Here is a 27,545-nt window from a genome sequence, read left to right on the forward strand (position 1 = left end):
ATGCTCCAGCTCCTCAATGTCTGTCTTCTCGTGAGGGGCCCAAAACTGAACACAGTATTTCACAGGACATTAAGTTATTGTAGCAGTATGCTCAAGTATGCACTTAAGTGCATAATATGAGAAGGTAACTGCCTACATATGGATCTTAACTTGAAAGTGCAGGGCTTGACTGTCTTCATGAGGCATGTTCTCTGAAGAGAACAGAGCCGGGAGGCTGCAGAGCAGGAGCAGCAGCCCTCAAAAACTCATTGCAGGAGTTAGTCTGCAGCTTCTTTTCATCTTGGATTGTTTGTGAGCAGCCGACGACTTTCTAAGGTCATCTGTCCTTGTTTCCCAAGGGATTTCTGTAACTCAGGAATCGCTCGTTATCAAGCATTAGGACTTAAAATTGTCTGAAATCCTGGTGGCATTTCTTTGGTCAGCTGTCTACCTGGATTGCACCATCCTGTATCTGCACCATCTTGTATCCAGTCATAGCTGGAAGGGTGCAATTCTTGAAGAAAGAAGTTGGGTATAAGTGATAGTAATGCCTTGCTTGGTTCTTGTTGTGTGTTCCCCAATAATTGTTGAATCCAGAATTACTTTCACTATTTACTCACTTTATTATGGGATAATACACAGAATGCTGGAGGGCTTGAAGAGAGGACCAGCCATGAGTCCTTCTCAAGTAAGTGCCTACTGACCATAAATTATCTGAGAGTATTCCAGCATAGGCAGCTCCTGACAGTAACGTTTGAGCACTGTGCTGACCACAGTGCAGTGCAGCACAGGGACACCCACCCGAGGATCATCCCAAACTGAGGGCAGGGCACTCCCAACCACTGAGCCCCATTGAACGAGGACATCCTGCTTTGCAGGGGGCTCAGCACAGCCCTGAGAAGAAGGACCTGGGGGTGTTGGTGGATGAGAAGATGAACATGAGCTGACAACGTGCGTTCACAGCCAGGAAAGCCAGCCATACCCTGGGCTGCATCACAAGAAGTGTGGCCAGCAGGTTGAGGGAGGTGATTCTGCACCTCTACTCTGGTGAGACCCCCACCTGGAGTATTGCATCCATCTCTGGGGCCCCCAACATAAGAAGGACATGAACCTGCTGGAGTGAGTCCAGAGGAGGGCCACCAAGATGATCAGAGTGCTGGAGCACCTCTCCTTACGAAGACAGGCTGAGAGAGTTGGGGTTGTTCAGCCTGGAGAAGGCCTTCCAATACCTAAAGGGAGGCCTACAGGAGAGATGGGGAGGGACTCTTTATCAAGGAGTATAGTCATGTGATGAGGGGTAATGGTTTGAAACTGGAAGAGGGGAGATTTAGATTAGATATTAGGAAGAAATTCTTTACTGTGAGGGTGGTGAGACACTGGAACAGGTTGCCCAGAGAAGCTGTGGATGCCTCATCCCTGGAATTGTTCAAGGCCAAGCGTTCATGGCAGGGAGGTTGGAACTAAATGATCTTTAAAGTCACTTCCAACTCTAACCATTCTATGATTCTATCCTTGCAAGGAACTGCCGTAGCCTCCACCAAGGGCTGCAGGTCTCATCTGACAGCCGGTCCACTGCAGGACACGGGGCAGCACCATGCAGAGGAAAACCTACTGCTGTTGGGGCTACAGGGTGACAACTGTGTTGAAAATGAAAGTAGGATTGAGGGCCATAAAGTGCCTCCTCTTGCCAGACGTCAGCCCCGTGAGCTGTAAATCTCGGAGGAGGCCTCAAGTAGGTACTTGCTCTGTTGCCACCTATTTCTGGGCGGAGGGTGCTGTCGTCACCCGCGCCACCACCGCCCTCCCTGGCAGAGCAGCCGGAGAGGCATGGTGGGAGCCACAGCCCCATCCCAGTGGCTGACGTGCTTACGTGGGCAATGCTTGCGCAGGGAAGGGTTTGCGGGGAAATCAAGGGGATTACTCACGTGTAATCATCTGCAAGGAGAACCCAGCTTCAAGTACGTCAAGTTGGCAGCAACGGTGGTTGCATACAGTTTTCCATTATACCTTCCTGCTCGTGTTGCTTCTAGTTTTAACTGTTCGGGTCCTTTAGTTTCCAACCTTGTTCTTTGCCTTGGGCTGACATTGTTGCTATTTTTTTTTTTTTAATCTGGTAAAATGTTTGAACTATTTCTGAAAGGCCTTGGAGAAAATCTTATTGTTGAGTAACATTTTCATCTCTTTGCATCAATGTATTCAGTTTCAATGTATTCAAGCTTTGGAGTGCATGAGAAAGGTTCAGGGTGGTTTTTCTTTTTTTTTTTTTTTTTTGCTGTCCTTATAAAAGTCTGTTGGACCTTAGTGCAGAGACAAGCTTTGAAAAACTGCTGGTTTGGGGGGGGGGGGGGGTTCTGCATATCCCCGCCCCCACCTTGCCTCACCAAGGTCTGTTGCTAAAATCTTGAAGTATCTTTTTCCTGGTGTGGCCTTGATTTCAGCTCTATTCAGTTCTTATCTCACGACTGCATTGAATGTGCTCGCTCAGTCTCCTATAAGGGGATGAGGAGTGAAAGCTACCGATAAGGCATAGTGGCAACTACATTAAACTTGCTGTATATTTTTGACTTAAAAACGTGTTGGGCAGGAGCTGGGGGCGGGGGGGGGGGGGGACGGAAATAATCCTAACGGGAGGATTCACCTCTTTGTCTGTGCTGCAGGCTGTATTTCTGAGCAACGCTTCCAATTACCTCCCTCGGGAAGCAGATTAGCATCAATCCTTAAATCCCCTCCATTTTGTGATGGGGTACGCGGATAAACTGTGCAAGTTCAGGTTTCGCACGGAACCACGAGAGCCGGTCTCTACCCGGGTGGGACTACACCCATCCATCCATCCATCCATCCATCCATCCATCCATCCATCCACAGGCTCAGCTGACCGTACCAAAACTGCCTGCAGCAAATTCACCTGTATCACTATCAGCCTGGGGGGGGGGGGGGGGGGGGACATGGCTGGGAGGGGAGGGGGGCACTTTGGGTGGCACAGGGGCTTCTCCACATCACGCTGCTCAGCAGGGAAGCGAAGAGGGTGGCGTGAGGCTGCTGTGCTCACTTCCAGTGGCTGCTCCAGAGCTGCCACCGTTCTCGCCGCGGCAGTGAAAACTTGCCGCCTCCAACCGCACTGGAGATGCGCACAGGGCTTGGTGTGAGCTGGTGCCACCATGGGAGTCCGGCTCCATTGTTTCCTTATCTGCTTTGGGGCTAAAAAGTGTGAGAAAAGAACAAAAAAAGGGGGGAGTGGTGGGGAGAAAAAAAAAGGAGGGGTAAGAAAAAAAAGAGGGGAAGAAAAAAAAGGGGGGGGGAGAAAAAAAGAAAAAAGAGGGGGGAAAATAAAGAGGTGCAAAGAGAAAAAGGGGGGAAGAAAGAACGGGGAAAAAAAGGGGGGCAAGAAAAAAGGGTAAAAAAGAGAAATAAAGGGGGAAAAAAAAAAAAAGGTGGGCATAAATTAAAAAAAAAGGGGGGGGGGAGAAAAAAAGCCCGAAAAATCCAAACTTTTTTCCACCCCCTCCCCGTGCCCACGCCCGCGTTGCCGGCCAGGCCGGCAGCGAGCGCCGGCGGGGCGGTGTCACCCTCCCGCGGGCGCGCAGCCCCGCGGAGCCGCCTCTCCGCGCTGCCCCGCCGGCCCCGCGCTTCCTGCCCGCCGCCGGCGGTGGCTGTGGCGGCGGTGGCGGCCCGGGGAGGCGGGCAGGGCGATACCAAGTGGCCCGTCTCGGCGGGAGCGCCGGCGGCGGCGGCGGGCGGGCCGCCCCTGCGCGGGGCTCGGCGCTGCGCACGCCGCGGAGCAACGGCGCGGTGCGCTCCGCTCCGCCTCCCCCCCCCCCCCCCCCTTCCCCTCCCCGCTGCCCCGCCGGGGAAGTTGAGCTCCGTCCCTCGCTCTCCCCGGTCCCTCGGCGACGGCTCCTTCCTCCCCCTCCCTCCAATGCGCCTCCCGCTCATTTCCTCTTTTCCTCCCCGCTCGCCGCCGCTCCGCAGGAGCGCGGCTCGCCCGGGCGCCGCCGCGGAGTTGTAGCTCCCAGGAAGCCGCCGCGCAACCGCCGCGCAGCCCGTTCCAGGCCGCCGCGGGACCCCCGCTCCGCCAGCCGGGTAAGGGGCTGGGGTTGCCCCGCTGCCGCCCGCCCGCGGAAACTTCGGCGGGGCTGCGGAAGAACCGCGCTGCCCTCTCCTTCCGCGGGGACAGGAGCGGAGTTGGGGGAAAGGCGGGGGGTGGGGGAGGCTTTCCGGCTTTTTAGAAGGGGATTTCGGGGGAGCGAGGGCTGGAAAGATCGCGGCTGGGTTGCTCCGCGCATCTCTTTGCCGTCGCTCCGCGCGGAGCGGAGCCGTCGGGGGATGCGGAGGGGTTGCCCCGGCCGAGGGGCCGCGGTGGCTGCGCCCGTCTCGCCCCGAGCCAAGGGGGGAGAGCCGGCGCTCTCCTCTGCCCTCGGAAAAAAACACAGATGTGCGTATTTCTACGTCTTTCTGTCTCTCTCTCTGTATATATTTGTACGCGTTTGCAAATGTGTACGTATCTATCTGTGTGTACATACACACACGCGGCTCGCGTGGGGCGTGTGCGGGTCTCGGCTGGGGATGGAGGGAGTTACGCAGCTCTGCTGGATGGATGGTGGTTAATGGTTTACCCGGCGAAGTTCCCGCCGCATGAGTGTTGCAGGGCGCTTTGAGTCAACTCCTTCAGATCCGGACTTCCTATTTGCCACCTTCCCAAACGGCCTCCAAAAAAAGGCTGGCGTTTGTCTCTGGTGAGTAGGCTTTTTTGGTTGCCTCCTCCCCTGGGAGATGGCTGCGGCCACGCTGGAGGCCGGGTGGCTGTGGCCGAGGTCACTCCGGTCCCCTGAACCTGGGGCAAAGGGGGACACCCCGCTCCCAGCAGGTCGTGGCAGCGAAGGCGTCTGCCAGCCTTGGTTTGCATCAGGGGTGCCGGGGGACCCGCCGGAGCGCAGGGCTCCGGCACGCAATAGCTGCCGGAGTACTGAGAATCGCAAGAAATAGGGACTATAACAAGGCAAGAGTGTTTACAAGTAAGTTTTCCATGCAAATAAGTTTCTGCTGGGTTTGGGAAAAGGTCGTGTAATGCATCATCTGGAATGAAAGGTTTGCTGAGAAAAACAGCTGGGTGTTCGGTAGGTCTGTGTCTCCTGCTCACAGCTGGGTAATTTATACCTTTACGACAAAATCCTGAGGGTTGGTTTTTTTCCCAGGAATACTTACAGGCGAGCACTGGAAATGAGCGCTATCATGTAATCCCATTCACAAGTGAAGATCTGGTAGGGAGATCGGATTTTCTCTGTGGGGAAAAGAAAGGAGGGATCAATTACTCTATCCCCAAAATATTCCACTGTTTTCCCGATAGGAGCCATTTGTTGTGGTTTCGGGTTCAAAAGCTCTTTTTGCCCGAGATGAAACTCGAGCAGAGACTGGGGGCGGGGGTTTATTTCAGCATCCCAGTGGCACGATAACGCTGTCCTGCATGGGGTCCTACCAGCGTCACCGGGTGCTGGCCGGGGAGCAGAGCCACAGAGGAGCCTGCGTGGGGCTCTGCCTGCTCCGCGGCCAAATATCCGCCTCGCTCCCGGTGCTCCAGTCTTTTCAGGTGCTTGGATCAGGAGCCTTGCGATTCAGGCGAAAGGATCTTACAACTGCATGTGTTTGATTTCATCTCGCGTGGTGAGGCTCGGGGGAAAAGGCAGGAGACCTCCCCACACCTTCCCTTAGGTTAGGTGGGGAGATACTGGCCAGCTAGCAGGGCATGAGTTGCCTCTTCCTGGCACCTATTTTCTGCTTTTCTTCGTTTATTGCCTTAAATTTAGGGTTTCTCTGTGTAGAGGTGGAAGTGTCGGAAATTGGGAGGGGAAAAGAAGCGTGTGCCGCTATAGAGTGGCTGTCGCAACGCTGGCAGCAGCTCTGCCGAGCAGTCAGCTATGCTGGCAAAAAAAAGTGCTTTTTGTTGGCATAGCTTAGTCCGTTCAGGGAATTGCAACGGTGAGAAGAGTTCTGCCAGCTGCAGGAACGGGGTTTGCTTTTACAGCTGGATGCTGGAACGGGCAGGAGCTTGGGTAAATGTAGAGAAACCTCCCGAGTTACGGAAGGAGGCTGTCGCTGTGTAGGTGCAGGCGATGCTCTGGTTGCTGTGTCACAGCTGGCACCGGGATGCCTCCCTCTGCCACCCGAGCTCATGGGCATGGCAATAACATGGGCCAGTTGTTAGGAGCTGATGATGAAGATTACTTTGTAGCCTAAGCAACATTAAAGTTGGATTATAACTCTGAAAAAAAAAAAAAAAAGGCAGAAAAAGAAAACATGGGATCTGTGATTAGAAATGGTTACAATTAAAAATACTCATGCAACTTGATTTATTTATTTTTTTTTTCAAGCAAGACAATATTCTTTTGAGTGTTGATTACTTTGACGTGAGTGGGACAAGAATGCTGGTAGACCAAGGGGGGTAATCTGAATTAAAATTCTGTACTTATTTTTTTTTCTTGCTTTTAGTGATGTGAGACGGTGAGGAATGAGGTTTTGTGCTGTCTGCGTATGCAAGATGCACTGATACTCAGGGGAAGAGGATCTTGCACTTTTCCAAAGAACATGCTTCCTTCAAGCATGACTTTTAGGTCAGATTCAGTAACAAATGCAATATGTTTTCCAGTGAATGGAAGAAAAACAGACTTTTTTTTTTTTTTAAATGTGTTTTTCCTCATGTTCCTAGGATGCTTCCCATAATGTTTGTGTGGGTGATCAGTTTCTTTGTTTGTTGTCTGTATTAGGAAATAGTTTGTGTCCAACTTTAGCATCTTCATGGAGCTTCGCTCAGACTGAAGTTAAATTTCTTTTGGCAAGAGGTGATTTATCTTAGCTCATGTTGACTGTATTACTGTATTGTGTGGGAACCTACCCATGGATTGTGGAAGGATTTGCTCTTGCAAAATTGTTGGGGTTTAGCTTTAATAAGCAAAAAATGTTTTAAATCAATGCCTGAAATTTCCGTTGTTCCAATAATCCTCTACCATCCTGAGAGTAGAACGAGTGCCAACAATTTTCTTCACTTCATCACCCTTTTGCTGTATAAAAGCTTTCATGAATCGGTTGTGTTTTGCTAACCTGCTAATTAACCCATTAATTTCTGCATTTCTTAACTTCCCAGATAAATACCTTCTGCCTATTGTCATGCTCGAATAGCAAATAAATTGTGAATCCTTAAACAGTGGGGCCAAATACTCCATGAAGGAGCTCCTTACCTTACCTCCCTGCGTATTCCAATGGATAGAACGTTCTGCAGCTGAACCTCCTGGAAATGTGACCTTTCTGAAAGTTCAGTGTGATGTTGCTTAATGACTGGGAGACCCATAGGATCGACTGCGGGATGAATTATGCATTCTCCTGCACTGATTGCACTGGAATTAGAAGGCAGGAGCTGGAGGGGGGGCGGATCCATCTCGTAATCCTAGACATATTGCAGTTCTTCTGGATTGTGCTGCATGAACTGTGCCTTTATTATTATTGTTAAGAAATGCCGGTTGTAATTCGCAGGTTTCTAAGATACCTGTGAATAACCAGGGTGGAAGAGATGGCAATGGTACTTCGTCTGTTTCAGTGTTTCTTGTCCTGTAGGTGTGTATCTTTTTAAAGTCAAAGAAAGCAGCAAGTAATTTAAGGAATTCTCCCTGGTGATCTGTGTTAGTTGCGATACTGTGGAAACCCGCGCCAGCAGCATTCCATGCAGAAGACACCAACTACAACCTGGTCAGCTTTTCCCTTCTCTTACGTTCCGCGTGTTTCCCGATGATCAAACTGCTTTCAATCAACACCATCTACCTCAAATCTGGCTGGGGGAAAAAAACCCAGCAACAAAACTTAGACATAGCTATAGTTACATACAGTTCATGCATCAGGCTTTGAGACCTTCTGCTGGTTTTTTTGGTGACTTCTACAAATATGTTTCAGCCTTATTTTCTTTTTCTGTCCTCTCTTGTCAAGGGAGATCAGACCACCTAAATGGGAAAGGGTGCAGCTGGATAAATGCGTGATTGACAACTGGGAAAAATAAGGATGCTTGCTAGTATTTCAGTTGCTGTAATCTTAATGTATTCAGAGAGGTGTTCTGAGCTGATGGTATCCCTTTAATACCCACTTGGGTTGGAAAACACTGTATTAGGGTGACAGGGACACCTAGAGACTTCAAAGGTGGAAGGCACGGTTTGCACCTACAGAGGTGCTTGCTGAAAATGAGGCGTACTGAGAATCCTGACACGCTTGCCAAGAGCAACAGCTAAACTTGGGCAGCTGGTTTAGCAATTAAATTATGTTTTTGTTTTGGACAATGGGTTTATCGTAATGAATTAACCTGTGGACTAGTCAGAGTGGCAAAGGGGTTTGTTTTTGATTCCCCAGCCATGCAGCGTGCCAGCATCGGGAACGTACTTCCCACCAGTGGAAGCAGAAGGGGCATCTCGTACGAGTGCCCTGGGGAGAGGGAGCGTGCACGTGTGCGTCTTCTGGTGCACAAACCCCAAATTCTTGTAATTTCTTGGAAGTACAAGCATGTGATGGATAGTATAGCTTGGGCATAGGATAAGAAAATACATCTTGCTGATGCTTGAATGTTGGCACGTGGCTGATGCAAAGTCATTTTAGAATAGGCGGGGGTGGCGGTGGTGGGAGGAAAAGAAATGCCTTCGGGGGGCCGGGAGCCAGCGTGGGCGTGCTGCAAGCCTTCCTCGCCGTGCTTCTCATTCACCTCTGCGCTGCACAGCCTGTGTCTCCGTGCAGAAGGGATGCTTTTCCTCGCTTGGAGGTAGCAGGATTATTTATTTTTTTTCAGGTTTCTGGGTTTTTTTTGGTTTGGTTTTTTTTTTTCCCCTTTCTAAAGGGCATTGTGCGCAGGATGCTCTGTTCTTGGCAGCTCGCCCGTGGTGCGAGGGGAGAAAGCTCGCAGCTTCTGGTCGCGCTGCAGATAGCCGCCGTCAAAGCCGGTTAGCATTTGCCGGGCGTCCTTTCCATTTTCTCTTTAGTGAAGCTTTTTTTTTTTTGTTTGTTTTAGCAGGTGAACGGTGTTTCTCCAAAGGCATCGCTTTGTCTTTCTTAAAACTTACCTGGGAAGAAGCAAACTTTCCTTTGGAGGACAATTTGGGGGTGGTTGCTGGGAGCTGCCCGTGCGTGAGAGGGGAGTGGGGGTTACAAGGGAAGACCTTGGACAGATGCATAACCATTAGCACCGACTTTAATTATGAAATATGCATTCAAAAGAAAACAAGCGTACTTTGCAGTCCTTAGGAAAGAGCCTAGAAGCAACATCTGTTAAATATGTTAAAAGATGCTTGAAAAACCCTGTATCCTCTTCACTGGAGCTGAAGGGAAGGCAGCAGGTTGAATCTTGGGCTTGTGAACACAGGCTTGGCAGGAGCTGCCTGGCCAGTGGGTATCTACCTTTTGTAGTCCTCTCCGCAGAGGGGTCAGAGCACCATCTGGGAACAAGCCAGGGCTTCTGCTCTTCCTTCCAGGTGCCAATTTGAGTTTCTTCTTCGACAGTCAATACCCTTCTGTCTCGTGTCACCTCTCTCTTAATCTCCTCTCCCTGGTGTCTGTCCTCCAAAAGCTCTTGTACTGAGAATGCTGGAGTTGCTGTGCGGAGGAGAGGAGAGAAGAAAGCAGAATCAGTGTAAAAGGTGCTCTGTGATTAGACACTACTTTGATTTTTGCTGGGCTGAGTTTTATTGCTCTTGAGCTCATGTATATCAGCTTTGCTTCGGAGGGATTCTGGGGAGTTTTCCGCAAAATGGGTGCTCCTGTGTGTAAGAGTTTATTAAATGAGGCAACTTACACGAAATAAACAGTGTTGGAAGTGCAGGTACTTGACAGTCACCTTTTTGAGACCAGACTCTGAAAGCCAGAACCATTTAAATGGGAACGAGCGTGTGCCTGTGTCCAACCTCTCTCCTGCCTCTGTGCAATGAAGCCCGGGTGGTTAAGGCCAGTGGAGGGTGGCAGGCCAAGCCTGTCCCTGGTGTAAAGAGCCTGATTCCCCCAAATCCCATGGCAAATCCATTGGCTTAGGTTTGATGAGGAGCAAACCCACTGAAATGAGACCTTTTCCTTTCAGTTGGCCGCCTTGCGGCTGGTAACTCATGTGGTTTGCTGGGTGTTGTGCTCTCACTGATGGCCGTGGCCCTTTCTCAGGCTGTTGGGACAGGAGTTTGGTCACTTCTCGTGTGCCTGTCCCCCTGGGAAGCAAAGCCTGAGCCCTAGGGTGCTGTGCTTCTCCATGCCAGGCTTGTACCAGGAGCAGCAGCTCTGCCTGGGCCAGTCAGGGGCTCTTCTGGGGCTATTGGAAGATGTATCAGAAGGGATTCTTTTTTTTATTTTTTTTTTTTAAATGGAAATTGGGTTTCATTCCAGCTGAGGGTAATTGGAGCTGTGGTAATGATCTGAAAGCAAATGAGAATGAGCTCTGTAGACTCCAGCCACAATTTTCTGTTCTGCTCGTGTCATGCTTCTTAAAATGGCATTCATTCCTAAAACTGGCCCTAAAGCTCTGTTACTAAGAGCTGTGTTTTTCTCAGGAGATATGCAAAGTGCGGGAAGACTATCCTTCATTTTCTAATTCATTCTCTAGTCCTCCTCTCCCATCTCCTTAAGGATGTCCTGAACCCACAGGCTGACTGGCCCAGCCAGGCTTGTCCTTGTGGGAAACCTACTGACCCTGGTGGCACTTTGCGAAGGAGCAAAGAGTCTGTCTTGTCCTGTTCAGATCACAAACAGCCCTGCAAAGCAGCCTGTGGTTGCAGGAGGAGGAGTCTGTGACTCCAGTAATGTCTCCCTGCCCAGCCGGGAGGAGGACAGCAGTCTTTGCAGAAGAAAATCCCATCGCTGATACCTGCCGAGGTACCACTGGATCCTCCAGAGTGGAGAACCAAAGCAATCGCTGTGCTCCTCGCCGGATGATCTCTCTTCTGACAAAATGGCCTGCTGCGTGTGGGGTTTTGCCAGATCTGAGCTTCTCAGCCGCACTGGCTGCGATTTCTGTTCTCTCAGATCTCCTGGTGTTTGCCCGTGTCTTTCATCGCCCCCGACGGGGGCTGTCGGCAGGCTGTTCGCAAGGTGTGTGCTGCAGCTTTCCAGAAGTCCTGTCCCTTAAGTGACGCAAGCTGTTATGAACTGATAGCACCAGAGACAAGTGAATTTACCGAGTGCTCGTTTTTATGGGTGTAGCTCAGAAGGTGTGGTTTGGAAGTGAAGGTGCCCTTGCTGGCTGTTTCCAGAGCTCTGGTTTGTTGCAGGACATGTGCAAGGATCTTCACTTGGCTTAGCCATCGTCTTCTGGGGACCGAGAGCTTCACAGCCAGGTGTTCGCTAGTCCCATTTGTGTGGGAACATTTCAAGTTAGCTGCATCTTGGTGCCAAGCTTTGTTTTCAGATGCTTGGTGCCCATGGCTGGTGCTGGGGTCTTGCATGCCTCATTAAGGGACTTGATGGCTTTTTACGCTTGGAGGGGAGGGGTGTTTCTAACAAAAATGCTCTGTGTTGCTTGCTCAGTTTCATGAAAGCATTCCAAAAACATTTTGAGGGAAGTTTTAATATTCTTGAGCTGTACGTATGCAAAAGGCTGGGCTGACTACGGAATATTAATGCCTGCTCAGGGGCTTGTAACGAGCGTGCCTCCTGGCGTAAGAGTCATTAGACAGAAAGACAAACCATCAGTGGCTTTTAAATATCAGGAGAGGTGTAGTGTTGTGCCTCCTGCTCTCCGTGCGAGCACAATTGTTGTCTTGTGCTCGGTGTTTGGGTGGACTCTGACCCGAGGAAGAGGTGGGTGGTGGGGCAGAGCGGTGCTGCAGGCTGAGCTCCTCGGGGCCGGCCACTGCTGCCAGTTCTGTCTGTGACAGCGTTTGTGACATCCCCATGCCAGGTTCTGCAGCTCTGGCCGCAGCCCGTGGCTGGCGTGATGCAGGGTTTGCAGGGTGGCCATTTGCCACCACTTATCTCCTCCCCCAGCTCGCCTTGCAGTCCACGCCAAGGCATGGAGATTCCAGGCTCCTGCTTCCCTCTACCAGCCTCCATTTAAACCTATTTCCTAATGTCGATCAGCAGCGGAGGAGAGGGAAAAAATCCCTAACCAGAGTAGCAATAGTGACAGATCCCAAAGTGTAGATTTCAAGTCAGTAGACTTCAAGTGTAGACCAGCCAGTCTTCTCCAGGTGCCTGGTTTCACGCAGGTTATGTTTCCTACCAAGTATTAAGAGGAGGGGACTTCTAGCCCTGTCACCCGAGCATATTTGCGGCTCCCGAGGAGGGGTTCATCCGGCTGTGTTTCAGACAGCCCTGCTTGCTGGCTGAACCCCATCTCCACATCCCCACCTTGTGCCGGGGCAGCCCATCCAAGGTAAGCTGTGGGATACGGGAGGGCTGCCTGTGGGCAAGCAGCAGCCTGTCCTGGCAGAGCAGGGAAGACCATCAGCCTCCTGGAAAAAACTTTTGTCACCTGAGGTTGATATTTTACAGCCTCTAAAGCTGTGATTGATGTGTGCAGGAAGTTTTGCTCTTAACATTGCTTTTCCAGCTCTCTGGAGGTTAACAAGACACCGGTGCATCTGGTTTTTGCTTTGCTTTCAAGGTGGTTTTCCCCTTGTAATTATAAAGATGAGAATGTGTAAATTTTTTTAAATGAATAAATGATCTGCCCAGGAGCACTAGTTTGTGATAAACTCAATTTAAACGCAGCTGCATATTCCATAGCTGGAGTGTGGTTTTATGTAGCGTAAAAGAGCCTCAATATGCAGAGAGGGCTAAGGTTATATGAGGCACCTTGGCTATGCCATAACAGCATTTATCACTGTAATTTGGTTTTTGAATAAATTCAGGCTTCATTCAGTCCTTGGAAGATTTTTGAACTATTTCAACTACTGCTCTGTTATGTTCCTCCATTTGATATTTTAGCTGATAAAAATTTGCAGTCTCCTTTAATAAAAGGCAGTTGACAGTATGTCCTGCGTAGTTGCTTAGCAAATCTTATTTTAGCAGATACCTCCCTTCCCATGACCTTCCTTATTCACTCCATTCCTCCCAAATCTTTATTGTGTAACTTGCATGTAATGTTTAGTTTAGAGCATCCTGTGAAGCAAGGAAATGCAACTGAAAAGGAGGCTAAAAAGGGGAAGAGAGAAACTTCCTGGACAATGAATGTGTAATGACATAATTTAGTTAATTGTATTGGAAAAAAGTTTAAAAGAGGAAATAGAGTAAATAACTGGCACTGTTCTGTCCCCAACTGCCTGTATCTTTTTTAACTGCAGGCTGATTGCATGTGTGCAAGTCAGAGCAGGCAGTGTATGCCTTTTGTCAGCAGTCTTTTTGGAAAAAAAAAAAAAAACCAAAACAATACCAAAACAACCCTGCAATTCAGTAAGGGGAAAACATTTACGTGAAAATAATTCATCTTGTTCTGACACTTTAAATTAGATTAAAATGTAATGCATTTAGTTGGCAGAGTGTTTGGATTTCCACACCTTCCTTTCCTTCCTTCATGCACACACAACTTCTAGGGGAATTTAGTGCAGTACTTGAGCTCATACAGCTTCCTTCGGCAATCAATTCTGTAATAACATCAACTTACCCAGCTTGGCTTCTAGTCGTAGCCCTAGCACTGTCCTGAAAAAGCCTTTGCCTACCCTTGAATTTGTAAAGCTTCCTTACCCTGTTGTGGTTTCCTTTTAGTTGCTTTTGTGGAACCCAAGTTCGGGGTGCGTTTAATAAGCCAAATAGCTTTGCTTGCATAAAACCGTACTAAGGACTGCAGATATTAATTACTCATTGAACTGGGCAGAGGAGATGTTTGTACAGCTTCCTCGCCCCTCTGAAGCGGAGCATCACAGCATGGTCATCCTCAGTGGCCAAAGGTTATCGGCCAGCTTGTGGGAGGGTTTGTTAGCAGGAGGGACTGGAGCCAAAACTGACGTGTAACGCAGAAATGCAGTTTGCAGCTTTGGGCTGAAGTGAGCAAAACTCCTCCGATGCTGCGGGAATTGCATCTGCCTCCAGCGAGATGAATCTGCGGTGGGGTAGCCCATGATGTATTCCATGACAGGCCCTGTTGGCGTGCAGGTTTCTCCTTTGCGCGGGCTTCTTTCGGTTTCTGTTGGTTTCCCTGTTGTTCCCCTGAATCTGGCAGGGATAACTGTTTGTGTTACAATAGCATCAGCCAGAGATAAGGCTCTTGCACCACACGCTTCAGGTTGTTCGTCAGTCAATGGTTTAACCGCTCCGTTGCAGCTGTGTTCAATAAATAAACTTTCAGGGATGCTCAGAGTGGGCTTTTTGGAGATGTGGAACAACACTTACTCACTGCACATCTAATCTTCTACTAATTTAGGTCCAAGCTGTTTGGATTATACTCCAAGCATTTCTGTGCTGTAAAGAGAGCTCCAGCACGGTGGGCGCGCAGTGGAGATGTGCATGGAGTGTTTCCTAAAATCCCATGCTAAAAAATCGAGGGGGTAGATGCATTCATTTGATAGGATTTCTGTGGTTCCTGTGAGCCCAACTCTGATGTCTCGCAGCTCAGGTATGATGTTCCTGCTCGGGTAGGAGCACAAGTCACAAACAGTCCTCCAGACAGAGACGTAGATCTCTTACTTGGAGAGTTTACATTTAAGCACCCAGGCAGATATCGTCTTGTGCTCTCAGGTCTTGTTGACGTACCTGATAGACCTGAGTGCCAAGGGAAACTGAAGGAAAACAACCTTCTGCAGGGGCAGAGATTCCACCACCATCCTCGCAACACCCAGCAGCCCTATTCTCCCTGTTTTGTTTTGGGTTTGGTTGTTTGTTGTTTTTTTTTTTTAATGGTACAATGTCCACCATGCTTTTTTCTGTCTTCTGCTGAGAGGTGGACCTGGCTTTGTGTTTCACCTCACTCTTACAGGTTAAATTCACCAAGCAGTGTAGGTACCAGTGATGCTGCAACAGGCTTCAGGTTGCAAAAATTTGTGTTGGAAAGTTATACAAATCAACTGCAGAGGGAGAAAGCTTGGGGGCAGAGAGCTGGCAGGAGTTGGACACCTTCTGAAAATGCAGGCTGCTTTACAGCATGAGAAATCAAAGTAGCCTGGGAGCTCAAGTCTGTTGAGTCAGTAGGTGCAGGAGGTACTCCAAGTAAGCAAACACGGCCTCCGAGGGATGTTTTGAACTCCTCCCTGTTGCTGTTTCCTGATACTGTCAGTGCTTGGTGTTTCCTTTGTGCTCTGGTTACAATCTTCCCTGTGAGAAGTGGCACTTTGCGAGTGACTGCCGGCAACTTTCATTGAGAGTTTGTGACCATTTTGGTGCGTATGTCCAGCTTGATGCATTCAAGTAGAGATTCACTCTTGTTACTGTGGCGGTGACAGCTGGAAGCAGGTATAGATAGGGCTTACCTACTGTCTGCTACCAGAGGTGATGCACTTGTGACTCAACTGGTGGCCTGGGGCTCAAGAGAGTGACATTCAATCTCTGACTTAACCGTACGCCTCCTGAGATGTTCCTGGGGAGGCTCCTGCAGGGTCTCCCGTACATCAGTTCCCCATTGCAGTGGTTGGATTATAATACAGTTCTGGGGGGGTGTTGCAAGCACATTGCTTAGGTGAAATGGTAACAGGAGAGGTGCCACTAGCAGTATCCAAGGCAGAGAGAGGAGGGGCAGCAGTTTATTCTGTTGACACAACAGAAATCTCCCTCAGCAGCACCAGCCCTGCAGGGGATGCACAGCCTGAGGAGCTTCTGCACCGCAGCCGTAGCAGGGTATTGAAGAGAACACCTGAATTAGCTTTTACATTAGCCAGCATCTAAATCTCTAGTTGTAGCACCCTGGAGCTCAGTATGGGCTGGAAAACCTGCCTGGGAGCTGAGGCAAACGAGCCTGCGCAGGGCTGCAGTGGCATCTGGGCTCTCTGAGCCGCGCTGAGCTAAGTGATCCCCGAGACTTTGCAATGAGCTTGGGTAGTGACAACCCTTTGATGGACAGGATGAACTGACCGACACCACTACTGGGATGTAGAGGCCTTAAAGAAAATAAGCCTGGAGCATAGAGTCCCCTAGGAGTTTCCTTGCGCTGTGGATTGAATTGCATGTCAAGGTGGGACCTCTCAGAACTGCTGGGTGGGCTCCAAGCATGGTGGATTATGGGCCTGGTGTGACAGGTGAGGAGGAGAAAGGGGGCGAGAGGTGAGTAGGAAGAGACGGTGCTGTGGAGGAAGGGGTGGGTGGATGCACTCCAGAGCAGTTTGTCAGCCGGCACGCGTGCTGGCACGGCTACACGAGCAGTCTGGATGCATCCACAAGCACGTGTAGAAGTGCAACAGCCAAAGGTGAGGTGCAGTGGTCGGTGATGAGCTGGCTGGTGGGAGATACTGGAGAAAAATTAGCGTAGAACAGAATAGTTCAGTTGGAAAGGACCTACAGTGATCATCTAGCCCAACTGCATAGCAAGTGACAGGACAAGTAGTTTCTTGTCTTCTTTTTTTTTTTTTTTTCCAGGGGACTGCAAAATTGTATGTCCTACAAGCCCTCACCGGTTTGCACTTGCAAGAAAAAAAGGGGAAAAAAACCTGACACATTTTTGTAAAATAGCAGAGCCTAGTTGAAAAATAAATTGCAAATAAGGGAGAGCAGAGACTTCACGTCGTGCTGGGGGTTATCTCCGCTGCTGCATGCAGTGTTTCCAGGGAGGTCACACCATCCACTAACGTAGCAACATTAATAACGGTATTGATTTGTCTTAATGTAGTTATGAAAGCTGAACCTTGGAGGTGTGGGAGGGCCTTATCAGTAATCAGCATCGACATTGATCAAGGATAGTATCAGCCAAAGGGGAATAAATGGAGGCTAGAACAGGGCAGGGTATTAAAGGAAGAAGTGGCCATTAAAGGAAGAAAAGTGCCCACAGCATTTGAGGCTTCTCCATCACATAGAAGGAAATCTACTTAATATATAATGTCTATGACTTGAAGCAAAGGAATGGGGATAAAATCACTTTGGGAAACAAGACAAAAGAAAAATAAAAGTGTCTGCAAGGGTTTTGGTGAAAGCTAAGGCAGGTCTGAGGACTCTACAGGACGTGGCAGAGCTGTAGGGCCCACGGGGGAGGCAGGGGTGGGTGATGCGTGACCGTCATGAGGGAGTTTTACCCCTGCCAGGTAGGTCAGAGCGTGGTCTGAAAAAAGCCCATTTGTCACCTTGGTTTCTCCGATCCGTCAATGAAGCTCTTTTTATAAGGAGGATCTTTACAAATGATTTTTTGGAGCAGTCTCCTCCTTAAGCTGTTTGCTGGCAGCTCTGAAAATAGTAGATTGATGCACTCGCCTCTTCCTGCCCAGCCTTCCAAAGTTACTGACATCTCTTCCTTTAATTCTGCTTTGTAATTGAATTTCTGCCATAAGTTGCTTCTGCTAATTCAATTATACCTTACTTTTAATTGGCAGTGGATTTAAATACTTCTTGTGCTGTTAACATAGAGATTAATGTGAGCTGTCCTGTTGCCCTCTACTCCATCGGGTTGGAGCAAAGGTTTTGTATGATTATAAGAATTTAAGTAGCCATTTTTTTCCCCAAAAGTCTTTGGGGATGCCAGAATCTAGCCAAGGACTGGGAAATGCCATTTATTTTGAACATATAAATATGGCCAAATAATCTTGCACTATACTGTAAGGTTTGTTGAATGGGAAAGGCCCAACAGTTTTGTACCACCAGCACAGAAGAGAAATTGGAAGAGCTGGGTTGTGTTTCCTGTTTTGCCGTTGACGGGGTTCAATCCGTACCTTGCTTTTCCATTAGGTTTCATTGGGTTGGGAGCTTGGAGAGGTAACATCCATCCCTGTATAAAAGGAGGATACTAGGTTTTCTTCCTAAAAAGATGTTGAAGTTAAGATGACTTGATCAAATGCTTGCATTGCTGCCAGGTTGCAACATTTGTGGGTCCTTCCCCAGGGATCTCAAGAGTAATAGAAAATTTCGTGGAGTCTAGGGTCTTCCTTCCTGTGAGCAGAAGACTGGTGTAGTTAACATCTGCATGGATGAGGGAAGATACTAGGATAAAATAGAAAAAGAACCATTTAGGGAGCACTCGCTTAAGGGTTTTTCTCTTTTTCTTTACTTTTTCTTTCCAGTTCTCCGGGCCTTAGGGAAGGGTTTGTTTAAAATAACCCCCCAGAAGTTGGGAGGATGCACGTAGCAGTGTTGGTCTTCAGTAGATGCTGGTCAACCAGCACTACTAGTGGTCAGGGGAGAGGGCACTTGCAAGGGGTGACTGGTGACCCCATGGCAGGGTGGGATGCCTGGACCTCACCTCTGTGACACTCGTCTTGCTCTCATGATTTGCAGAAGGAGCTGGATTTCCGCTGGCTGCTTGACTTCATTTTTTTTTCAATTTCTTCTGGGTGATTATTTCTGAAAACTTGTGGAGAATTTGTGAGGTTTCCATAACAATAAAAAAGCAAAAAATATAGTGCTAAATTTTTAAAAAAGGAGGAGATGGAATTGCAGTACAGTCAGTCTGACTTTTATTACAGTATTTTCCTGGAAGTTAATAAATTATTTCCCACCTAGGCATCTTCTGGGTGCTTATGAGTAACAATCAGCATGGATTAGCCTGGAGCAAATCATGTCAGACATTCTAATTTCCTTCTACAGCAGGGCAACAGGTCTTATGGATAGAAGGAGAACAGATGATATGATGTATTTCAATCCGAGTCAGGTTTTTGGCACTGTTTTGATATCGTCAGGAGGAAGCTAGGGAAAAGAGATTTTGGTGAAACTTGCCTTACGGATGGTGCAATGTAGGCGTGCTAACCATGCGCCAGGCTTAGCTTCAGTACCTCATCAAGCTCAGAAGTATTGGGTGGGGATTTCCAGAGGTGGACCCTGTGGCTTGGGTCATTGTAATTGATGTCTTTGATAAAATACTGGTTCAGACTCAACAGGTAACACTAAACTAGGGGAGTTTACAAGCACTTGGGAGTAGGGATTAGGTTTTCAAATAGATTTGGACAAAATCAGAGAATTAGCTTGGAGGGTCCATCATTCACACCTGAAGGTGTTAATGTGGGCTTGCAGTTATTGCTGGTGGGTGAGCTGACTACACAGACTGGTATGGGGGTGGTTGGAGAGACTCTGCTGGATTGTGGTGGGTCACACATGGCTTTGCCAGCATCATCCTACCCCTACAGCAGCAGACACAGTCTTCCATAAAGAGGAGGGTGGACTTGCTGTGTCCTGTGTTGCGTCTCCTCGTGCTTTGGCATTGCTGGAGTATTGGAGCCAGCATGGGGCACTGCGTTTGGGAGATGTGGAGAAAATGAGAGAGGCCAGTGGGGACCCAAGAGGAAAGATGGGAAGGAGTAGGATGTTTGGTCTGAAGAGAAGGTAAAGGATTGGGACAGGGTTTTGCAGTGTCTGGAAGACTGCTGTGAAGGGAGAAACCTCTGCCTCAGGTCTGTTGGGGTTAGGGCAATTGGTAATGAGTTTGAATGGTATCACGAATGGAAGAAACTCCTACTTGTAAGGATGATGAAGTGTTGGAGTAGACTGTTGGGAGGTTTTGGTAACGTCTGGGATGTCTGTGACTGGGGTTTTGCGTTGGGCAAACCAAATGTGTGGGTGGGTGGAGGCATCTGGGAGTAAGGTCCCAAACCCGGTGGGATTTTGCTTGCAGAAGTTATGGGGTTACTGGTGAGACAAGGGTCTGGCAAGAAAGTTTGTGTGGTGAGGCTGGAGATGTTGGGCTGGAGGAGATGAATGCTTCCCAGCTGTGCTTGATCTTGGCAGTGGGGAAAATCATGGTCAGCTCTCTGGGAGGGTGGGGATCAGAGCCAGTCACTTGTTTTTGATTTTCTAATCCACAGATTTTGAGAGATTAGGAATTGCAGGAGCAGGTGAGCTTGCTCCTGGTGCTCTCGTCTGTGACTGCTTAGGCTCTGATGAACCCTCAGGATCTACAGCTGGCAGATGCTGAAGGGATGCAAATTATTATACTCTGCTTTCTTGAGAAGCATGCTCAGCAGAAAGAGAAGTGATTTCTAACCTTTTGAAGGAATACTTAATGGCTCCAGAAAACTTGAAACTGGCTCTCCTATATTTTATTTCTTTTTCTCCTATTTTTAGATCTTGGCATAGTAATGTTTTGAGGTATAAGCCAAGCAAACCTTCTGAATCTGAACTTGATACTTGCTTATTTTGAAAGATGAGTTTTACAAAAGAGATTTAAAATAGGAAGGGTGGTTTCAGCAGATTTTTGAACAGCAGAAGAATTTGCTGTCTGAATTTGAGAGAAATTTGCATTCTTCAACATGGGAGCTGTTTTCTATTTCAGGACAAATAACAAAATGCAAATGCAGGAAACAAAATTGTTTCTCAGTCTAGGGTAAGAACTGGAACAGGATTTTTGCTTGTTTAGACTAATTTTGATTTCTTTTTCACTGGGAAAACTGTTTTCTACAGGGGAAGCCAAAAAGTGGGAAGGTTGTCACTAGAAGAAAGCTGTAATGTAAAGCATGTTTGGTTTGTGTCTCCTCCTCCAGGCAATTGAGCCCCGTGGACTTTCTCTGAAGAAGTTGCAAGATAGGTGGTGAGTACTTTCCAGAGCCTGCTCCTTTCAGGGCACTCTTTAAATTACTAATAGAAAAAATAAATTAATAATAGAAAATGCAAGTGTTGAGTTTTGTTCTGCATTGGGTGCAGAAGTTTGCATTTGCTGAGCTTGTGGCATGCTTTAATTTTAAAGCTGGCAGGCTAATCTTTGAGTAGGGGTTTGACATCAAAAATATTAAGCTTTACCTTTGCACCAAAATGAATTTCCTGAGACTTGATTAGTGAAATAAATGTTATATTTTAAAAAATATTTGGCTTTCAGGAAAATCTGTACAAATTATGCTGTATTTTTTACTAAAAGCCTCCACTGTCCAGTGGGGCAAAGTGTTTTCTGTGTCAGAGAACAACCTTATTTATTTTTTTCTGCTCTGACTGACTGTGTAAAACTAAAGGAATGCAACTTCCAGAGGGTTAAATGACCTGCATAACTCTTGCTAATCTCTGCCACGTGTGACTGATTTTGTCCTGCCTGCACCCAAGATTTCCATGTATTTCATTTGTATGCACTTCATTAGGTCCTATTTGTAAGTAAGTGAAACATTAAATTGGTAAAGAGCTGCAGGAGCATGAGACAGCTAAGAAATGCCGCTGTGGCGTTGCAGCCAGAGAGCCGCCTCTTGCACGGATGTAAATCAGTGCAATTTCTTTTCCTCTGGTTGAGTCGATCTCTTCCGGCAAATGCCAGCTGGGACTCTTCTCTGTAGCACCCTTTGCTGTTTGTTTTCCTTGTTTCTAGAGAAATACGTACCCTGTTTCCTCTTTCAATTCTAGATTTCTTTCCAATGAGATTAACCAAATTATATCATTACCCATTAATTGCTCAGGAAGTTTATTCTTTAGTTACATTTCCCTAGTGCACAGGATACAAGCTATTAGAGCTCTTGTATGTTCAGACTGACTAATGAACTACAGTTGAATGTCCCAAACCTCTAATGGACTTCTCCATCTTCCAAATCAATGTATTTTCTATAGATAGGGTGCCTTTTGATACAGGTGGTCACAGGCTGATGTGATGTGTCAGCCAACTGCACTTGTTTCTTGTCGGAGCAGGGGAGGATACTGGGGTTTGGTGTGTTTTACTCTACTTGTGTCTACTTTAAAAATGTGTTCATTTTGGTCAGAAAACATTTATTTAACATTTATAAGGGTCATATTTAATGCTCCATAAATATATTTGTCACCAATCACATCTTTCATTGACAAAAACGTCCCCTACTTAATAAACTGTGTTATCCATGTTTTTTGTATAAGGGGAGCTAGTTTAACCCCAAGACAGTTCTTCTGACTAAGGCTTATGTCCATAAACCATGAGTTTTGTATGGCCAAATTATGAATCCTGTGTGCCTCTTGCCAAAAAGCTCTTGTGAGTAATAGCTTATGAACCCCTCCTCTCCCGCAGCTGCGATTGGATCTGTATTATAAACCTGCACACTGTTTGTATGGATAATTGCTATATTGGGACCTGAATCATCAGTTGATCTTTTTGAGATGTTGAAAAATGAATAAAGCTCCCTTTTCCTGAGGGCAGAGGGGAGTATGGGGTTGGTGACTGTGACGCCGTGTGTGTAAAGGCCAGGCAATTTTAAGCTGTCAGTTTAAATTGTACTTACAATTAGATTTTCTTTTCGTATTGTTACGGGTAACGCCTGAACAGGTTATAAGGAAAAAAACTTGTTAATACTCCAGACTGTGCTTGACAGAGTTAATGTTTTGGTTTGATTTTTTTTCTCCTGGGTAGTGCTTTCAAAAGCATGAATGTCCTGTGGTCTTCTGGGGAAACCTGGGTTCCTGCTGCACTTTTGCAAGCAGGATTTAGAGGCGTCAGGTACTTATTTTTGCTGCTTTAGCGGTCTGTATTCATCCTTGCCTTCTCAAATGCAGGTGTGTCCTTTATTCCAGTTTGGGAATTCAAGTGATCCGTAGCAGTATGAAGGTTACATTTCCAGGGTGTAACCGTTTCTATATGGAGCTTTACAGCGGTCTGGCTGTGTCAGCTGATATTTAACATAGTAGGAGACAGACTTGAAGGCAGACTGGTGCTGAGCCAGCTGGGCATTTTCCAAAATGTAATGTGGGCCAGTGGCACATGGGTGGCTTCAGAGCAAAGCACAGAGCATCATGAAGAGGAATAATATAAAAGTAGCCTGAAAGTAGCTTGAATTTTACCCCAGCTGAGCACAGCTGGAGGTGAGGGTGCCGGCGGGGGAAGGGGGGAACAGGCACTTGGTGCCCCATCAGGAGGGCACCCGTAGGCTCTGATGGAGCAAGCTGCTTACCCGTGTTTCTGCCTATAAGCACATAAGCAGCTCTGAGCAGCGGAGACCAGGGAGCCAGCACCCGCGTCGGGACTCCCCTGGGCAGGGTGGCCGAATCCACGCGCATCCTGGGGTCCCTCGTGCCTCGGCATGTTTCAAGGCGCCACTGGGATGCTTGTGCCAGGAGATTCGGAGTGTGATGTGGGCATGAGGGCCCTCTTGGTGGGGTGCGGTGGGGCCGCAGCAGTGGCATTGCTGTTGCCTCTGTGCTGTTCCGGAGGAGTGCACGAGCAGCTGTGCCCCACGGCCGAGGGAGGCAGAGGACAGGGCATGAAACAGAATCATAGAATAGAGTTGTCTAGGTTGGAAGAGACCTTTTAAGATCATTGAGTCCAACCATCAACCTAATGCTGCCAAAACCACCACTAAACCGTGTTGCTAGGCACTATGTCTACCTGTATTTTAAATACCTCCGGGGATGACGATTCCAGCGCTTCCCTGGGCAGCCTCTTCCTATGTTTGATCACCCTTTTGGTGAAGAAATTTTTCCCAATATCCATTCTAAACCTCCCCTGGTGTAACTTGGGGCCATTTCTTCTTGTCCTAAATGGCATGAGCAACAGCAGAGTGCCTGTTACTTGTGTGGATGTGGGGCTCTGCAGCTGAAATAGGGCTCCTCGCTCCTCTGGTCCAAGGCATCGCTGCAACATCCAGGACTTGAGTTTTGAAGTGAAACTGCTTGTAGCCAAAGACTGACAAATCTGTCCTACCAATTTGGCTTTGAGAAACATTTTATTTTTAAACTGCAAGCAGACCTGAAACCCGTGCAACCTTTGTTTTTGAGGGAAAGATGGATGCACAGAATACTGGAGTGTTGGGCTCCTGGAGATACCTCAGGACCAGCTGTGGCTCGGCACTGAAATCGGTGGATGCTCTGACTCTTGGTGCTGGGGTGTTTTTGGAACTACTCCTGTGCATAGAGTGGGGCTGTGGACACGTCCCTGTGGCCTGGCTTTGGAACCTTCTCCATTGCTAGGACATCCTCCATCCCTGGGATGTCCTCATCTCTGAGTCCCAGTGCCTCATGGCACACCTCCTCCTCTGCTGTCTCTCAGCCTTCCCCACAGCCCACCCATGTCCCCATATCCAGGTGACCCCTATGGGGTCACCTTCCATGTGAGCATCCAGGCTCTGTGGGGAGGAAGAACTAGCAGTGGAGCTGGGCTGAGCATCGGGGAGGAGGGAGCAGCCAAGACCAGGGGGAATTTGAGGCTGTTTTCCCCTTTCCCTGGCATCCTCTGCACTGCAGCCTTGGAAACTCCCTGGTTTGAAGATTTACATCCTGTTGGGGAAAGGGTTACCTTTTTCTGTAACCTTTTCCCACAGTCTGATAAAACCTTCTGGAGGAAACTGAGGGCCAGATGTCTGCTGTACATCAGACTATACTGCTGTGGGGAAAAAAAAGTGCAATTAATTGGAAAATGTGCCTTAAAAAAAGAATAAATGGGGAGCACAATAGCGAATTAAGTACCTTGTGTGAGTGGCTTATATAACGAAGTAATTAAGAAGAATTTATTAGGGTTTAATGTGTCACTAATCAAAGCTTGCATTTTTCCTCCTTACCACCTTTAAAAATTGCTATTTGAGTCTTCGTCCTCTACATTTTTATTATAAACAGGTTTATTAGTATTTTCACCGTTGAGGCTTTTTTGTGGTGTATTACACGTTTGCTTTCCAAATACGCTGTTTGCTCATTCAAGCATATTAATAAAAAAAAAAAACCAGAATGAATGTGCAACACTGCTGTTCATCCGTGTTTTGTTTTTATGAATGAATCTTCTGCCTGGGTGCACACAGGCTTCAGAATTGCCCACTTGTCAAAAACTTTTAAAATTTGAACTTTTTCATTAATTATTTACTGTAATGGGGAAAGTTTAAAAGCAGGCTTTGCTTTTAAAAATGTGAGCTTTTAGCCAAGATTTCCGAGCTGGAAGATAGTGTGGTGCCAGGTTTGGATTATTCTAGAATAGTGCTGTATTCCCTGTTGTGTACTGTGCCTCCTACAAACACCACCTGCCTTCTACATTTTGTATAGATGTTGCTATATAGCATGAAAAAGGAGTGTCTCCTAATGCAAGTATCTCGTGTTGATTCACTGCTATACAACCGTTCATCCTCTAATAGTGTGGGATTACAAAGCATTATCATGCTCAGATTGACTCAGGTAGTGCTATTTTTATTTAAGCTGCATTAAGGTATCATTGTGAATCTTTGGTCTTGCAGCATGGGGATAATACGATTTACTATTTTTACAAAAAATCAACATGGCTGTACAAATCCTGTCCATAGGAAGAGCTGCAAAGATTAGTCATGAGCCCAACACTTTTTTTCTTTTTTTTTTTCCCCTTTCCTCTACAGTGGGTTGTTAAATTTTTAATTTTCATGTGACCTCCATCGTGTTGCCCAAGCTTGGAATAGAATAAGAGGGTGCCTTGGCTTGTGGTCAGGGACTTGGTACTTGCTGGGAAAAGCTTTGGTGTAAGTGGGGGCCTTTAGTGTAAGAGGGTGAGCGGGTCTGGGGATGCTCGGTGGAGTTACCTGGGCAACCGCTGAGGGGATTCAGTGGGGTTCATCCATCTGAACCCTCATGGGGTCATCTAATTCAAGCAAGTGAGCCCTTTCATGGATACTGCACCAGCACTTGGGTCCTTCCACCTTGCTGGCTTTTATATCAGGCCTCGCCCCTCTTAATTAAAAAAAACTGCAGTAATTTGGTGTGGATCCTTTTCTTGCTCCACTCCTCCTTATGGCTCTGCAGCAGCTTGGTGCCCTCATAAAGTAAAAATAAACGTGTGCCCTGGGGTTGAGGTCGGCTGAGGGGTGCAGTCAGAGCTATCTGCAGACAGCACGTCTGTCCCTGAGGGTTGGACAGACTGCCAGCCGTTGCGTTTCCAGAGGGGAAGTGGAAAAAAAAGCACAGCTTTTCTTGGAAAGGGAAGGCAATGAGAAGCGAGGCGTGTTTTTTCTCTCAATCGGGACAAATATCCGCGCTCTGAGGTTGATCGAAATTAGTTTCCTTTGTGACAGGTCTCGGGGTCTGCAGAGTCAGCGAGGAGCTACCACTGAAAGTCAGCCCGATGTGGTTCCAGCTGTGAGTGCAAAAATTGCTTCACAGCGTTGCTTTGGTGCTTTAGGGATGGCCTAGAAGAGTTGGACTGGGTCAGGGATGATTTCCCACAGGCAGTTTGGATGCAGCCCCCATTCTGGGGAGCTTAGTGTAAAGGACATCGCCCACTCCCAAACTTCCTACCTCCGGGATTTGCTGGGATGCAGGGACTCCTCCAGAGCCTAAGATGCAGCACTGTCTCTTTTGGGGAATTTCTGGGCATCTTTCTGGCTGCCTTTGGCATTTGGGAGGAGAGGGAATGGTTGATGCTGGTGTGCACATGGCTGCAGGCATCCTCCTGGGCTCTGCATCCCGGGGCAGCCCAGCTGACAAGCAGCTTAATTGTTCTAATTGGCTTGTAGCACCCGAAGGCACCAGGATCCTGGTGGGAATGTAGCAGGCAAGCCCTGGGAAACACTACCACTGATGATCTTTAAGTTTCCTTCCAACTCTAACCGTTCTATGATTCTGTGTCAGAATAGTTAATTATCTAGTTCTGATCATTTATATTGGAATCACTAAGGCAGTTAATTTTTAAGTCTTTTTCTAGATTAAAATACCTGCTTTCTGAATTATGATGAAATATTTTAACACTGTAACAAGGAGCACAATAGATATGTTAATATAAGAGTCTGAAAATAGAAACTTCAGGATTCAAAGCGTTGAGCATATTGGTTTCAGAATATACTAGGAGTACCTTTCCTGAGTTTGCATATGCTTTCTAAGTATTTTGAATCTGAGGAAGAGAGCTTTTTCCTTTTGTTTTGCTTGTGCTTGGACTTTGGTTTTGGTTTGGTTTTTTGTTTTAAGTTTGACCAGATGCATTTGACAAACTGCTCCTCTCTGAAAGAGTCAGGTGAGAGGACTGAATGGTTCCCGTTCACCATGATAAGGGCAGAGATGAATTTACATGCAAAATGGCAACTGAGTGGAAGATTGAGAGATGATAGCAGGTACAAAAGACATTTCAAAGCAGGATGGTACTAAATGTTGGATTTCGTATAGTACCTGGGAAATGACTTCAGGTTGTCCTCTTGTATCAGTGTGCTTTTATAGATCATAAGCTGGGTCCCTAAGGAAAGGGGTTCAGTTTTCCAGGCTATCTGGTTCTTTGGTTGTTTCCAGACATTTACCAGCTCTGTGGTTGCGTTCCCCTCCAGCCACGTGCTTTCTCTACACCCTGGAGAAAGTGTGACCTAGTACAATGGTGGGCCTTTACCATGCTCTCCATCCCTTCCCGTGATGGCAAGGGAGTTCTTCTGTCTATTTCTAGCTAAACAAACAGAAAAGTTTGATTTTGTTTCTCATTGCATCTGAAGTATCCTTCTCCCTTCAGCCTCCTGTGGTCTGTGAGATGCCACAGTCAGGGTGACAATGTCTCTGCCTGGAGTCCCAGGCACCCGGGGGACTGGAGCAGCATCCACCTTTGTAACAGCACCCACGCAGAATCCAGGGTTTGTTATGCCTAAATGCAAGTCAAAACGTGCAAGAAGTGGTTTAATAATAGGAATGTCAGCAGACCCCCGAGTACAATGATGTTG

The 27,545-nt window shown here is 47.6% G+C and overlaps 1 protein-coding gene across 1 annotated transcript in view; it reads left to right on the plus strand.

The window, feature by feature from the left end:
* The first annotated feature begins 3,939 nt into the window (after positions 1 to 3,939).
* HPCAL1 (hippocalcin like 1) overlaps positions 3,940 to 27,545 on the plus strand; it is a 66,657-nt gene continuing 43,051 nt past the window's right edge. The window contains exons 1-2 of the mRNA XM_074152989.1: positions 3,940 to 4,059; positions 20,514 to 20,560. The gene's annotated coding sequence lies outside the window, so the exon portion shown is untranslated. The remainder of the gene's footprint in view (positions 4,060 to 20,513; positions 20,561 to 27,545) is intronic.

This window comes from Numenius arquata, chromosome 9 (assembly GCF_964106895.1).
Source record: "Numenius arquata chromosome 9, bNumArq3.hap1.1, whole genome shotgun sequence".
In the NCBI taxonomy this organism is placed as follows: Eukaryota; Metazoa; Chordata; class Aves; order Charadriiformes; family Scolopacidae; genus Numenius; species Numenius arquata.